The sequence below is a fragment of the Rhipicephalus microplus genome, chromosome 5 (genome assembly GCF_043290135.1).
Source record: "Rhipicephalus microplus isolate Deutch F79 chromosome 5, USDA_Rmic, whole genome shotgun sequence".
NCBI lineage: Eukaryota > Metazoa > Arthropoda > Arachnida > Ixodida > Ixodidae > Rhipicephalus > Rhipicephalus microplus.
Window position 1 is genome coordinate 124,123,095 of NC_134704.1, and position 14,704 is coordinate 124,137,798.

The 14,704-nt window shown below is 44.6% G+C and overlaps 1 protein-coding gene across 5 annotated transcripts in view; it reads left to right on the plus strand.

Moving 5' to 3' along the window:
• The window catches only part of LOC142761612 (prestin-like), a 253,597-nt gene that overhangs the window by 181,741 nt on the left and 57,152 nt on the right, over positions 1-14,704 (plus strand). The window contains exon 1 of one of the 5 annotated variants that reach the window (XM_075895903.1): positions 8,537-8,667. The exons of the other annotated variants lie outside the window; for them this stretch is intronic. The gene's annotated coding sequence lies outside the window, so the exon portion shown is untranslated. Of the gene's footprint in view, positions 1-8,536; positions 8,668-14,704 lie in introns of those variants that run through there. 5 annotated transcript variants of the gene reach the window in all.

Here is a 14,704-nt window from a genome sequence, read left to right on the forward strand (position 1 = left end):
GTATTATTTAGAATTTATTTATATAATTGTAGATCATAAAGCTTCTTTAAAGGAATTAACAACCATTCTTTAACCAATCATCATATTGTAGAGAGTGTGGCTGCGCGCCCTTGTTTGAAATACGGTAGTTAAAGCTAAATTCAGTGGCACGGTATAGCGCGGGAAATCGGAGAGGCGTATTTTATAAACAAAGCTGGGGATTCATGTGTCACGTAACTCTCACTTATGTTGCTTGCTACTGAGGTAGCTTTCCTGGAAGCGCATCATTTATACAATCTGTCTGCTCATCTAATCCTTTTCTTTCACCGCACGTGTTCTCGTAACAGCATATACACGTATGTCTGTTTTCTCCAACAATGTTTCAGTTGTCAGTGGGTGCTGCGTCTAGGTGTCTTCCTTTTGTATTTCAATTTTTTGGCGCAACTCAGTAATTACATAATATTTCTTGTTCTTTAAACTATGTTACCCCTTTTTTACACAAAACGCAGCCATGTGCGAAACCTTCATTGAGGCACTTTCAACCTTCTCAATTACACAGTACTATTCCACAGTTAAATTTGTTCAAGTAGCATCATGCAATAAGGAGTACACACTAAGTGATTGCATTACGCACAAGAAACAGGATCGATACTGCTATCACGTTCAACTGTGAAAAACGGAGCTTAACGGTCCCCCAGTTTTTTCACACATTGCAAGCCCTAATGCATCATACCAGTTTATTTGTCGGCTTGCGTAAAACTATCTACAGTGCTCACGGATTAAAACGTGACATCACATTATTTTGTGTAGCTATGTATGCGGGTATGCGCAGTTCCTCAAGATAACCACGCGATTTTGCGACATCAGTAACGATAATGTCGCCTGTGATATACGCATTGCAGTCAAATTTACACTTATATCACCCTGGTTGTAGATGGCGGAAACTAAATTACGGGCTATTCTTAAGTTTTTCCACTTGGATCCGTGACATAGCACCCTGCTTTGAAGAATCAAACTAGCAACAAAATTTTAACTGCGTGTCCTTATCAAAACACACGTAAATATAAAAACAAGTAGAACGTAGACGAAGAAAGATAAATTCAAACGCAAGACAAATTCAAACGTGGGCTCATAAATCAATTGACACCCTTGGAGTTTGAGATATGCAACTCTTTTTATTTGTAATTGCGCAAGTTGTAATTTTTCCTTGGTTTTTCCTCAAGCGTTAAAATGATAAAAATAAGACACAAGTATATTTACATCAATATATTTATAAAAAGTACAATGGCACAAAACCAACATTTTCCTGGCGTAGATTTTTTGATTAAATAGAGCACTGTCTGGATCAAGTGAAAAAAAAAGAAAGTGTTGTCGTATCGCTTAAACAAAACAGCCTAATGACGTAACCACGATTAGCATAAAGTTATTTACTCAGCAAGCATGCAATGTGGTATGTTTTCGAGTTATCATAATATTTATGAACAATGTGCGAAGGTAATGAAAATGATGAACTTACCTCAACATTTAACCGAGACTTGTCTTTCAAGGAGCCTGTTAATCCTGATAGCCTATTCACACCTTAAAGCCACCACGTGCATTCGTACTGCTTTAGGAAGAAGTTTTGAAGCAACGCTTGCCCGCAAGCGTGGGTATCCATTTTCTTCTCGCACGAAAAGTTGACGATCGCCAATCCAGCAGCGTACAGACGCACACGCACACAAAAACACTTCCACGTCCGTCCACAATTTTGCCACGTACAGCGAAGTAGATTCCTGAGAGCTGCGCGATTATCTTGTGTAAATTGGAGCAGTAGTTGAACACGAAATAAGAGCAAAAGGAATGAAAATTAACAAACTCGATCTGCACGGCACCCATGACTCCGGTGAGCAAAAAAAAACAACAATGACGCGGACGGATACAGTGCACGCAGGCTTGACAATGAATATTGCAATGGATACTACATTACTCCTTGAGATCAATGATTTACGCACTTTTCACTAGAACTAAATTTTCCTGAGCTTATTGGTGAACGACGTTTCATTTTTTAACTATTATTGACGCAATGTTGTTACCATACGACTGAATGTTTGTGCAAACTATTTTCTTCGTCGTTACTTGAAATGGGCCGCGGCACTCTCTTTCCTGCTGTGTCGACTGTTGACAGACTGTTGTATGCCACGTACGGCAGGGCTACATCGTGCCTGCGCCACGCTTCTTCGAACAACTTTCTCCGAAGTGTCCACTCATCCGACGGGCGCCCTTTTTTGTATTTTTTTTACTGTGCGCACCCCTTGCAACCAATGCAGTCAGGTGAGTTTTTTCGAACAATGGACTTCAACTTCCTCCCGCAGGCCCAGAAAGCGGCACGTGCAAGACCTTTGAGACAGGCATTCCGTAGAGCTGAAATCGCTGCTTCCTGTACGCTGGCTACGAAGACGCGTTTCAGCCAAATTTGCATCTTATTTCACAAGCATTTATAATGATAATAATAATATTCAATCAACCAATAATCAATCAATCATTTTTTAACCTACCCAAGAACAACCATAGGGTCTTTCATGCTGGCGCGCGCGAAAAGAAAACAAAAACAAACAATACATTACAGACTGTCCACAGAAATGCAAATCAATAAAAAGAGCAAAAACGAGCAGCCGAAAAGAAATCAACGCACAATGGAAACAACAAATAAAAAGAGTAGATATTCATAGAATGGGACTGAAAAATAATGTAGAATATACATAACCGTGCCGAAGGCTTCCTGAAAGACGGAAAAGGGAAGAATCTGTGCATGTGCAAAGCTACGTTAGGACAGGGCAGTCCTCACTGACAAAAAAAAAAATGACTGTAGACTATGAGAAACATAACGAATTGAGAAAGTAGACGTTAGATAGACTCGGTATTCTGTAAAGGATAGAGTGTTGAAAGAAGCTGGCAGGTACATGCAACGGTCGATTCTTTCTCGATAACTTACGCGGAGTTTCAAAATTATTACAACCGAGAAGGGCAGAATATCTCACCCTGAACTAGCTTGTAAAGAAATAACATCTCAGCGCAATTTTGCCGGTCGTTAACTGATGGCAAATATAATATTCTAGCAGTGTTGAAAGGATGCTAGTGAAACGATGAGGGTAAATGCTTATGAAATTTTTCTGGACTCACTCAGTGGCGCTACTGCTGGATTTAGCAAGGCCATTCCAAATCAAATATGCATATTTACTCAAGTTGACCACGACATATCGCGGTGTACAATTTGTAGAAGGCTGTAAAAGAACCGGATTCTCGCGAGATGTTGAGCCAACAGGAAGAGAATGAAGGCCTCGCATGGCAGCACATTTAATGCAAGTAGAAAAAATTTAGCATGCTATCAAAAAGAACACCAAGATAACTGATCTCATAAAACTTACATAACGACGCAGTATGACAGCATATGGATTTGCTGTTGGTCGTTTTGTGAAATACAGCAACAACAACAACATTAATAATAATAATAATAATAATAATAATAATAATACACTCATATCATTCTGACATGGGCGAAAATATCTAGCCACATTGAATGAAATGCCAGTGTCCGGGTGCCCATGAATCTCTATACGCGAGTGTGCACTTGCGCAGTTTGGTGGGTATGTACCGGAATACATATCTTATAAGTAAGTGCACTACCGTGTTGGTGTTGAAAGGATATGTTCGCAAGCAGTTTGAATCGTTACGCGCCTGCATAGCAAGGGGCTGTTTACATAATGTAGAGTTTGGCTTAAGTATCACGCCAGCCCGCAAAAAATGTGTCATACTAATTGTATTCACAAGGCAATGTTTAGGCTAATCCTGATGATGGCACGTGCGCTTTAGTGACCTCGACCAAGTAATGACACACCCACACAAAATAGAAGTTTTGTGAATTCGGCAGCCTACGTTAAATGTTGCTATAAAGCTTCAGCATTTCATTACATGGTCCATTAAATATGTATCACGTGTGAGTCAGTTGCACCTTTCTTAACGTACATGTCTATGACGTGAGATTTATTTGACGCTTGCAAACATTACACTAAATTAATTGTTCACTTGTGCAATCATAAAATTTTCGATAAATTTACTATGTGCACAGCCAGGAACATTATACGTAGCCAAGGGAAACGCAAGATATATTTTTTCAATAAATTAGTACAACTTCCATATTGAATGTAATCATAATAGTGCCTGCAAGTTGCATTCACGTAAGTTCTTTTTGTTTTTGAAAATACTCCCTTAAACATTGCACTGCGCATGCAATTATAGTAAATGGCTGCTGAAAGCAATCGCAGATGAGGGGCCAACAGGATTAATAGAAATCTTCTTATATGAAGGGAGCATATAGCCATCAAAACTTTCAAATATTCAGAAATTTTGTCCACCGATGTGGAAGCTAAAAGTGCATTGAAATTACTATTTCTTGCTGACACTTTAAACAATGCAATAATGTGAACAATATAAGTTGCATGCATTTTGTCTTTACATATTACTGTATAGGATTGCTCTATAATAATAGCGAGGTTCGGAAGCTTCAATACGTTTTGTGACTTGACACGATTTCTTCCTCGTAAAACATGTCTGCTCTTGTATACATTATTTACGTCGTATAATTGCAACTTATTGTTTCAAACCTAAATGCCGTGAAAAATGTACGAGTTAAATTACACTAATGCATGCATATATGCATTCAACTGAGTTGCAACTATCACGTACCCAAAGCTGACCTGAAATTTCGGTTTTTTTGCATGGCAGAAACAACATATATATTTAATACTCCTATTGTTATGAAAAATAGGCAGGTCAGCTTTGTGTACAAATTTTTATATATTACAATTCGCATAAAAGTGTGATCACGGTGCTAAATATATGCGTGGTTCATATCAAATAAGAGAGCACCTCCACATATAAGGACCCACTTGATATGTTATATACGGTGTGGCCGTGCCTTATTTGGCCAGATTTGACTCCTTATATGGGCCAACCGCGTCATATATGGCCGTATATAACCCCATACATGAACCGACTCCGCCAGATATACATCCATATATGCTTATATGTGGCCACATATGCTGCCATATATGCTTATATGTGGCCACATATGCTGCCATATATACTTATATATGGCCAGATATAACTTATATATGGGCCATGTATGGCGTTTTCGTAAGGGTATCTTTAAAAGAAAGAGGACTTGGCGGGCCGCAGCGCGACGCTCTACCGAATAAGCCACGGACGCAATGCTGATATCGGTGTCAGTAACGCGCCTTATACCCCCTCCCCCTTCGCTCGTTCCTCCGCTCTCCTCGCTCGCTGCAGCTGCGCGCACCCCTCTCTCTCGCGCGCCCGCCTTCTCTCTCAGTTTCCCGTCGAGAGCGGGTCGTGCGATGGATGTCCCGGAGGCAACGCTACCATCAACAACGAATGCAGTACAACCGAATGCCAGCACTGCACCCGTCGTTGGAGGTGACGGTACCGTGGTGGTTTCGCCGACGTTGGAAGACAAGGCGGCGCTGCGAAGGGCTCGTGAGACCGAACGTAAGCGGGCGAAGCGTGCAGCGGATGCCGAACTGCGCGCTCGCGAGGCCGAGTGCAAGCGGGCGAAGCGTGCAGCGGATGCCGAACTGCGCGCTCGCGAGGCCGAGGACAAGCGGGCGAAGCGTGCAGCGGATGCCGAACTGCGCGCTCGCGAGGCCGAGTGCAAGCGGGCGAAGCGTGCAGCGGATGCCGAACTGCGCGCTCGCGAGGCCGAGGACAAGCGGGCGAAGCGTGCAGAGGATGCCGAACTTCGCGCTCGCGAGGCCGAGGACAAGTGGGCGAAGCGTGCAGAGGGTGCCGAACTTCGCGCTCGCGAGGCCGAGGACAAGCGGGCTAAGCGTGCAGAGGATGGTGAACTGCGCGCTCGCGAGGCCGAGATGAAGCGTCAGCATCGAGCCGCGAACGCGGCCCAAGAAGCGGAACGACAACGCAAGCGTCAGGCGGAGAAAGGCGATGAAGGCCGGCGTCAAGACGCCGCTCGCAATCGTCAACGGCGAGTGGACGTTCCCGAAGCCGTTCGAGCCAGTGAACGTGCCGCGCGGGAGAGGGTGCGAGCCCTGGACTTTGCTCGTCCGGACGCGTCGTGAAGTGTAAATAAATAATACTTCGTATATAATGTATCTGTGTACAAATGCTTCATGACAAACAACACTTAAATTCATTAATTACACTTTAATCATCATCATCAGTAATAAAACTCCCAAGCATTTCCCCGAGAGTGAACATGGTTAAGCGCGAATGCACGGGGTGATGCTATGAGGGGGAGTAAAGTTAAAATCTGTTGGCATTCGCCAGTGAGTTAACGTAAACTCCCCCGTGTGATCAAATTGCGATTCCCAGGAACCATTACACCATAAAGGCACCATAATGTGATTAATAAATATAATAGTGCGAATTAATAAATACCCCTCATAGCATCACCCCGTGCATTCGCACTTAACCATGTTCACCCTCGAGGAAATGCTTGGGATTTTCTACCAAGACGAATCCCTTCATTTCCCTTCGGCACATGGGACACTCTCCCGTCAGCCTCCAGAAAAGCACTTCAAGATTTCCACCGCACGATGAGCGGACAGATAAATTCAGCTTTTAAATGCGAAGCATTTCTTAGCGAACTTCGGTTACTTTGAGCGTATCTATCTATCTATCTATCTATCTATCTATCTATCTATCTATCTATCTATCTATCTATCTATCTATCTATCTAGCCGCCTACGACTTTTAGCTCTCCTGACCATTTCGATAATGTTATCGATAGCAAACTTGGTATGACATAACATGACTGTATGAAGAACACATTTTACTAGTCATAACATGAAAATCATGACAGATGTTATGAATGTCATGATTTACATTTCATGGTCCTGCAGCTCTTGCGGTGGTTTCGTTCACATGGCATGTTGCAAAACTGGTTTGGTATGGCATGATTGCATGGCGAACACAAATAACAGACCCTAACATGAAAATTTTGACATACGTGTCATGTAACTACATGACTACATGCCCCACTCATGATACACTCGCGGCCGTTTCGCTAGCTTCACATATGCCAAATTTGGTATTACGTGATGCCAATGGCTGATGAAGGTATGCGACTGGTGCAAACATGATAATCATGAGATGCTTGTCATGTGAGAGCATGACTACATGTCACAGTCAAGGCGCCAATACATTACGACGTGACGTGGAGCGCGCGCTCGCCGGCGTTCATTTCGTCGCGTCACGCTGGCGTTGCCACGCCAGGCGCCGGTCCTGCCATATACTCGCATGCGCACGCCACGCTGCGTTGCTTTGACGCATGCGCGTTTCAGTGCGTCTGGCGTCCCTCCGTCACGAAAAGAGGGAGACGCAGTGTTGTTGGGGTAAAACAAGGGCGCGAAATGCCGAAATGCAGCATGTCGCATTTCGCGCCGGTTGCCGTCGGGCCGCGCCGACGGACGCTAGTCGCGCCTGGCGTCAGACTATAGAGTGCTCGTGTTTTGCTAACGTAGCGTCGCTGTGCCCAGCGTGCGTGCGCGTGAAAGCTACATTAGAGTATATTGGGTCCTTCATGATGCGCTCGTGGCTGTTTTTCTAGCTTTATATATACCAAACATGGTGTTACGTGACGTCAATAGATGACGAAATATATGAATGGTGCAAACATGATAATCCAGACACGCGTGTCATGTAAGAACATGGCAATATACCACGCTCATAGCGTGCTCGAGGCCGTTTCGCTAGATCCACATATACTAAATTTGTTATCACGTGACGTGAATAGATGACTATAGTAATTAAACGACACATACAAACATGGTAATCATGGCACGGAAGTCATGTACGGCATCATTTACCTCCACCTCGTAACGTTGTACTGATTTTGAAGTGACATATCAACATTTCTTATTCTTGCTTCGCATATAATCGATTCCCTTTGTACGTGGGATCTGCCATTTTTTTACCCTCTCCACAACAGTAGTGAAGGTTCAATTTCTCCATAGTGTATGCGAGACAAATAGACACCACCTTGGCCTTGCTGTCGCTAACCGCTCCCTAGCATTCCTCCACGATTGTTCCATCCTGGACAATGAACACTAACGTCAGGGGACGACGTAGCGGTCACGCAAAGGTCGATTCGAGTCTTGTTCCCCATTGTGCAGCTGTTGTATCGTGTTGCTCCGTCGTGTAGAACGCATGGCCGGGCACGCAGAAGCACTGCGGCCGCAGCGTGTGGAGGAGACACAGTGGCGGCGCAGCGGTTTCTCGTTACGTAAGAGCGGAAAATAACCGAACGGATCGCGGTGTGTGGCGGGTGCAAGACGCGCGCATAATGTGGAGCGCCAACCGGAAACACCCGTTGGAACACCCCTGACGGCGTGCCGCCACCGGCAGTGCGATGGTGCAGTCGTCGATGGCGAGGGCGTCATTTCACCGCGTCGAGTTCATCGTCTGAAGCCGGCGAGCGGGACGGACACGGGCGGCGGCGGACGACACGGGGGCAAAAAGAGAGGGGCACGCCTTCAACTCGGCTGTTGACAGAAGTCACGCTGTCGTGTCCATTCGCACGTCTGTATGGTATACACGAGAGAGGTGTAACGGCACATCATATTTAAGGCACCTCTTGTCTCCCGTCGCTTCGATCGAAAGCGGCCGTACTATAAGGTGAGTCCGTCGATGTCTTGATATCTCCACTTTTTTTTTCCTGCTCCGTGTGCAGATACATAACGCTGAGAGCACTGCGTACGTTAACAACATGTCAGTGTTGGCATGGCCAGCCTGTTATGCATGTTGGCTCTCTTAAAAAAACTTCGTGTACGCGATCATGTAAATGAGGAAATTTCCTCCCAGTGTGTGTGTTTGTGTGTAAGTGGGTGCGCACGTGATTATCCTAATTATTATATTCTGACGTTTCAGCTGGGCCTTGGCCTCTATGAAAGATGTATTTTGCACATTGTTACTTTACTGAGTTAATATACAGGGTGTTGCAAAATATGTGTCGAATATTCTTCAAAACTTACAGAAAGGAGGTATATTCGAGCTACTTGTGGCGTTGCCTTTCCTGTGGCAAAAGGGACTTTCAGATGCGTTCAAACGTTATTTACAGCACTAATTATAGAAATTAACACGTTTAACTTTTTAGCTAGTGGTGATAGCCGGTCGAGTCAATTGGACAAATTCAGGCTCTTCCTATACGAATAGCCCATAGCCACTTTGAAATTTTGGAAAAGCGGCCGCTGGAAATCACTCCTGAGTGACGCAATGAACCTAATTCAGCTGAAGAAACCAAAACCGACGCACCAAGCAGCGCATCTACCATTCACTTCGACAACTACCTCAGTGACGACACTGTTTCCCTCGCCGTTATCGACCGTCAATTTAGACACTTCGCTTCGAGGGTGCTTATCGACGCTCGCTTATTCTTCTCCCCTAATGCGAGGGAAACAGTGTCTTTTTTGAGGGTGTGGTCGAAGTTAATGGTAGATGCACCGTTTGGTGCGTCGGTTTCGGTTTCGCCAGCTGAATAGGTCAGATTGCATTGCTTCGCAATGATTACCAGTGGCCGCTTTTCCAAAATTTCAAAGTGGCTATGAAGTATTCGTATAGGAAGGGCTTGTATCCGCCCATTTGACTCGAGCGGCTATTATTACTGGTTTGAAAGTAATTGTGGTAACTAACCTCTATAATTACTGCCGTAATTAATGTTGGTATCCATCTCAAGATGTCCTCTGCCACGAGAAAGGCGACGCCACAAGGATCACGCAGATACCTTCTTTCTGGGATCTTTAAAGAATATTGGACACACTTCTTGAGACACCCTGAATACACACATGCACACACTTCAAGGACATAAAATCATGACAGGGGCCTTTGTGTCATCAGATCATGTTTTTGAATAGAATTTTTTCTGCTCGTGTCCTTAAATATTCTCCTGAAACAATATGTACATAAAGGTAAATTAAAGCCGGGTTAGCTCCTTTCTCTGGGATAGAGTAGGAATAATCGGAGAAAAGAAAAGAAAAGAAAGAAAGAAAGAAAGAAAGAAAGAAAGAAAGAAAGAAAGAAAGAAAGAAAGAAAGAAAGAAAGAAAGAAAGAAAGAAGAAAGAAAGAAACTTTGGGCTGTATATTGTTTGAGACAGTGGTTTGATATATGTGCTACTCAATCGGTAATGGAGCCGCGCAGGCTGCATGAAAAAACGTTGCCACCACGCACAGTATTTACAGATTTAGCTTGGTGCCACTTGCGTAAAGTGTTTTGGAAACTGCGAAGAGCACTTGACCGATCCGGTTGGATCCTGCCTGCTACTGTGCGTCTCAGCCTGTCAATTGAACGCGGTGGAGCGTGCCAATTTGCTTGCCGCGCTGTGCGACGCTGCGAACCAAACCACACTCTCTGAACACAACTATACGGTGCGAACGGCCGACTCTTGCAAGCGTTGCCTTCTCTTGCATCATCGACGTGAATTAGCCGTGATCAATCTGCGACCAGCGGTTGTCACCAGCGTGGCGATTCGTTGGCATCGTGCAGTGCTTCTACAGATTCACGGCAATTGATGCACGGATGCGGGTCTAAGTTATTTCAGAATTTAAGACCATGGAAATGGAAACAACTCTGCGTCCAATTTGTGCGTATAGGCGAGAGCCGAACCGTGTCCCAGCCGGTTCTGCCCAGAGCTAGGCAGATCTTGCGACACCTTGACTGCGCCATCCATTTGCGTTCTGAGTGATACAGAATTTCTTTTTTTCTCCACGGCGATCAATGATTTTAAGGGGTCGCGGTCAAGGCCGCTCGCGAGACGTCTTGCCTCGGGCGTTGCAGACGCGCTTCTTCGTTGACGCGTATCAATTGGGTCAAGGGAACAATGATTGATTGCATCGCGACAAAGTAACAGAACTACGAAGATTTCAGATAGTGTGCGGCAGATTTGTCACTAGTGAACTCACAAGACATCGGGTGATGTTTGGATGTCTTATTTAGTAGCAGGCTGGTATTGAGGCATAAACCCCCGTTACACGACAAACGTAATGTCATTTTCGAAGGCTGACATAGAGTACACTTATTAAACTTCCGTTCCTTTCACGAGTGTTACACTTAACGTGCGGTCCTTTCTAACAAATTTTCTGTTTCCAAAAGCGTGTATAAGAGTAGTATAATTGTCGCACAGCATGTTGTAACTTACGTCGCATTTTCTTAGTACTGTGTGAAAATGATCATTAAGATATAGTATGAAATGTCAAAACCTGCGTGTTGCACGGTGTGGCGGGTCTTCACTTCTGACAATTTTCGCACAAATTCCGCATCAGCAATCGAGATAGATATTAACGTGGCTAATACCCCGCATTCATTCATTCATTCATTCATTCATTCATTCATTCATTCATTCATTCATTCATTCATTCATTCATTCATTCATTTCCTGCGCTGTCCACCAAGCTAATCATCTATGTGTACAAGTACTTGCAGCGTAGCTACATAACTGCTCCATTCATCTTTATATTTTAGGGTCATTACCTCTCCTTTCTCTCATATATATTATTGTCTCCTAGATTTTGGCACGCGTGTCTGTTTCTGTAGTTGCGCAGCCCTTTTTTTTTCTTTTTTGCATATTCGTTTTCTGGCTCTCGCAGCTTCCTCGTCGCATTTCCTTTCAGTTCTTTTTTTTTCATCCTTTTATGGCCGTACTTTTCCGTCGTCTATTCCTTTCGCGTCGTATTTCATCTTCGTCTCTGCTGCATTCCCGCATATCGTCGACGACACTCGAATGGACGTGCAGCTCGCGACGTGCGATGTTCCACGATGTAATAACACTTCCCCGGGGAAAGTATAAATGAGTCAAAGGAAGTGGTCATACGTCAAAAAATAACCAACCTTCAACGTGCTGTAGACTGCGCCAGCTTTTCGCGCCCGTTTTCTTGCACTAATTACCACGTGGTGACCTTACACCCTAACCACACGTACGCCTTACCACGCGTCAACGCATGACAAGGTCTCGTCTCTATATGAGCGCCCTCTCACTCTGTAGGATTGTAACAAGACGCCGAGTCTACACGCCACGCGATGATACGTTAGTACACGTACGTGTAGGTGGGGTTTCTGTTAACGTGGCTTATTCACATATAGGACGGGCTCAGATGCGCAAGCGAACAACTTGCAGAGGTTCGTTTAAACAAAACACCGAAGTGGCTGCGCGGTAATTTGATGTAGTTATCGAGCGCGAGTCCGGGTAAGTTACTCGCGAGATTCGAGCATTGGCAATGTTCATCTTGTTATAGAAGCCACAGTGAGAGTGCAACTAAACACAAAACACAAGAATGTCCTGTGTGGTCACGCAAGTTTTGTTCTCGGTCAATGTTGGTATCTAAATGCGACTACGTGGCAGACGACGTTGCGGGGAAATCCCGCATATTAAACGACCGGCTTTGTTGACATACCCATGCACTCCTTCCGTTCTCTTCGTTTATCAATCACTGCTGTCCATGAAAACGACGTACCTTCGACGTACTTCGACGTGCAAACCAATTCGCTGTTAAAGTCGCGCACTGCAACGCTCGCAGTATCGCCCTCACCGTATAAGAGATCAGGCGGTGCTACGGTGGGTTCGATTCCGATGGCAGCGGTCGCACTTCGTTGGAGGCGAAGTGGTAGAGGCCCGTGTACTGTGGAATGTAAGTGGGGGTTAAAGGACACCGGATAGTAGAATTTTTCCTGAGCCTTCAACTACGTCATGGTCCATAATTATTACGACGAAAGCCTTGGACGCTTCATCAAGCGTGCTAATTGTCCCAGTGGCCCGCGTCGGTGGCGTCAACGTGAGTGCTGAAAAAAAAAAAATCTTCGCGTGATGACGTCATCATACGACGTAGTCTTGACGTCACAAATCGCCAACATTTGTGACATTGTAATGTCGTCACGGTGATGTCATAACGATACCATACAAACTCTGACAATCTCTGACGTCGTAGTTTGATCGAAGGTGCCTCCGATCTTGGAGGCTGTGGAAAACCATGCCAGACGCAGAAATATTTTTGAGGGTTGTGGGGCGTGGACAATACATCGATCGAGAGAAAGAAAAAACGCATATTTTGCTTTCCAGTCGGCTTAGGTGAATGAATAAAGATCCTTTGAGTTTTTAGAATTACGGTAATTGTGTTGGAGAGATATTCAAATGTAAACCCGGAATAAAATGCTCAGTGTTACGTGTGAACACTGTGCAATATTTGGTCGCACACGATTGTAGTTCACTTCAACGAACCGCCGGAGTGGAGAAAGCAGCTGAGAATACAAAGGCCACGTGATTATGATATCAACCCAGACTCGCGCGCGATTCCTGAAACTTCCTGGTACAGATTCGTATCAGCTGCCAATGCACTGCAGCTTTTCAGGAAGTGATTCTCTGTGTCATCGTATTAAACGCGCTCTTTTACTTCCGGGAAGGGCAGGCAGCAGGCTTTTCTTCATAACCTGCATGTCTTTTATCTGTCGCCTTTGTGGAGAGGAAACACGGACAGCAATGGAACGCCGCGTGGCTGAGTAATATTTTCTGGTCGACTGGATTAAAACGTAAATAAATTAGATTTGTACATATGTACACATTTTGTCAGCGTTCGTACGTACACACCCAGGCGCGTGTGCACATTGTATCTGTATATGTATAGTCATTATTCAGCAGCTAAGCAACACACAAAACATACATACATACATACATACATACATACATACATACATACATACATACATACATACATACATACATACATACATACATACATACATACATACATACATACATACATACATACATACATACATACATACATACATACATACATACATACATACATACATACATACATACATACATACATGCACACACACACACACACACACACACACACACATACATACATACATACAGAAAGTACGTACGAATACGTGCATGCATGCGTGCATACATTTGCACTTTACAGACAAGTGGCCTCACAAGGTTGAAGAGGTTCAGAGTGGGAGGCTGGGAAACTGAGTCAATCTGATTTGCTCCACATATGGCGTGCTTATTATATCATCCTGGCCCTGACACGTGAAACATAACCCTCTGTTTAGTTGAGCTTACAGAGCATCCATCGTTTAGCGTTGTCACCGTGGCTGTTATACATCATATGCTGATAAAAAGATTGGATATGTTCAATTTTGTGATACTCGCTAGTGTCAGTTGAATGTCGGGCTACCCGGCCTACCGACGGGGATAACATCTTGTGAAGACTCAGTAACCACTATTACATTCACTGCGCGCCTGCGTGCGTGTGTGTGCGCGCGCGAAGTTTTTGAGGTGCTGAAACGTAAGGTTGAAAAAGACATCTTCATGACTACGTCACTGCCGAAAATCTACACCACGGCCAGCGTTCAGTATTTATTGTACGCTTTGTTACTGCAGTAACACACAGTCGCTCAGGTTTGCGGCCCTGTTCCGCAGTATTCCGCTAACGCAAATTGGTTTGCGGACAAATTAAAGTGTTCTACCACCACTACATACGTTGCGTGCCGCATATTCCATCGGTCGGGAAGCCTTCCGATCTCGCCTAATAGGGGCTTAATGGCGGCCACGCGTCTCTGCCGGTACTTATGTGCTTACAAAGCGCACGTAAACCTTCCTGTTATCGCCGTCATAATTCCGCAACGCTGCATTATGCGTGGCCTCGTGT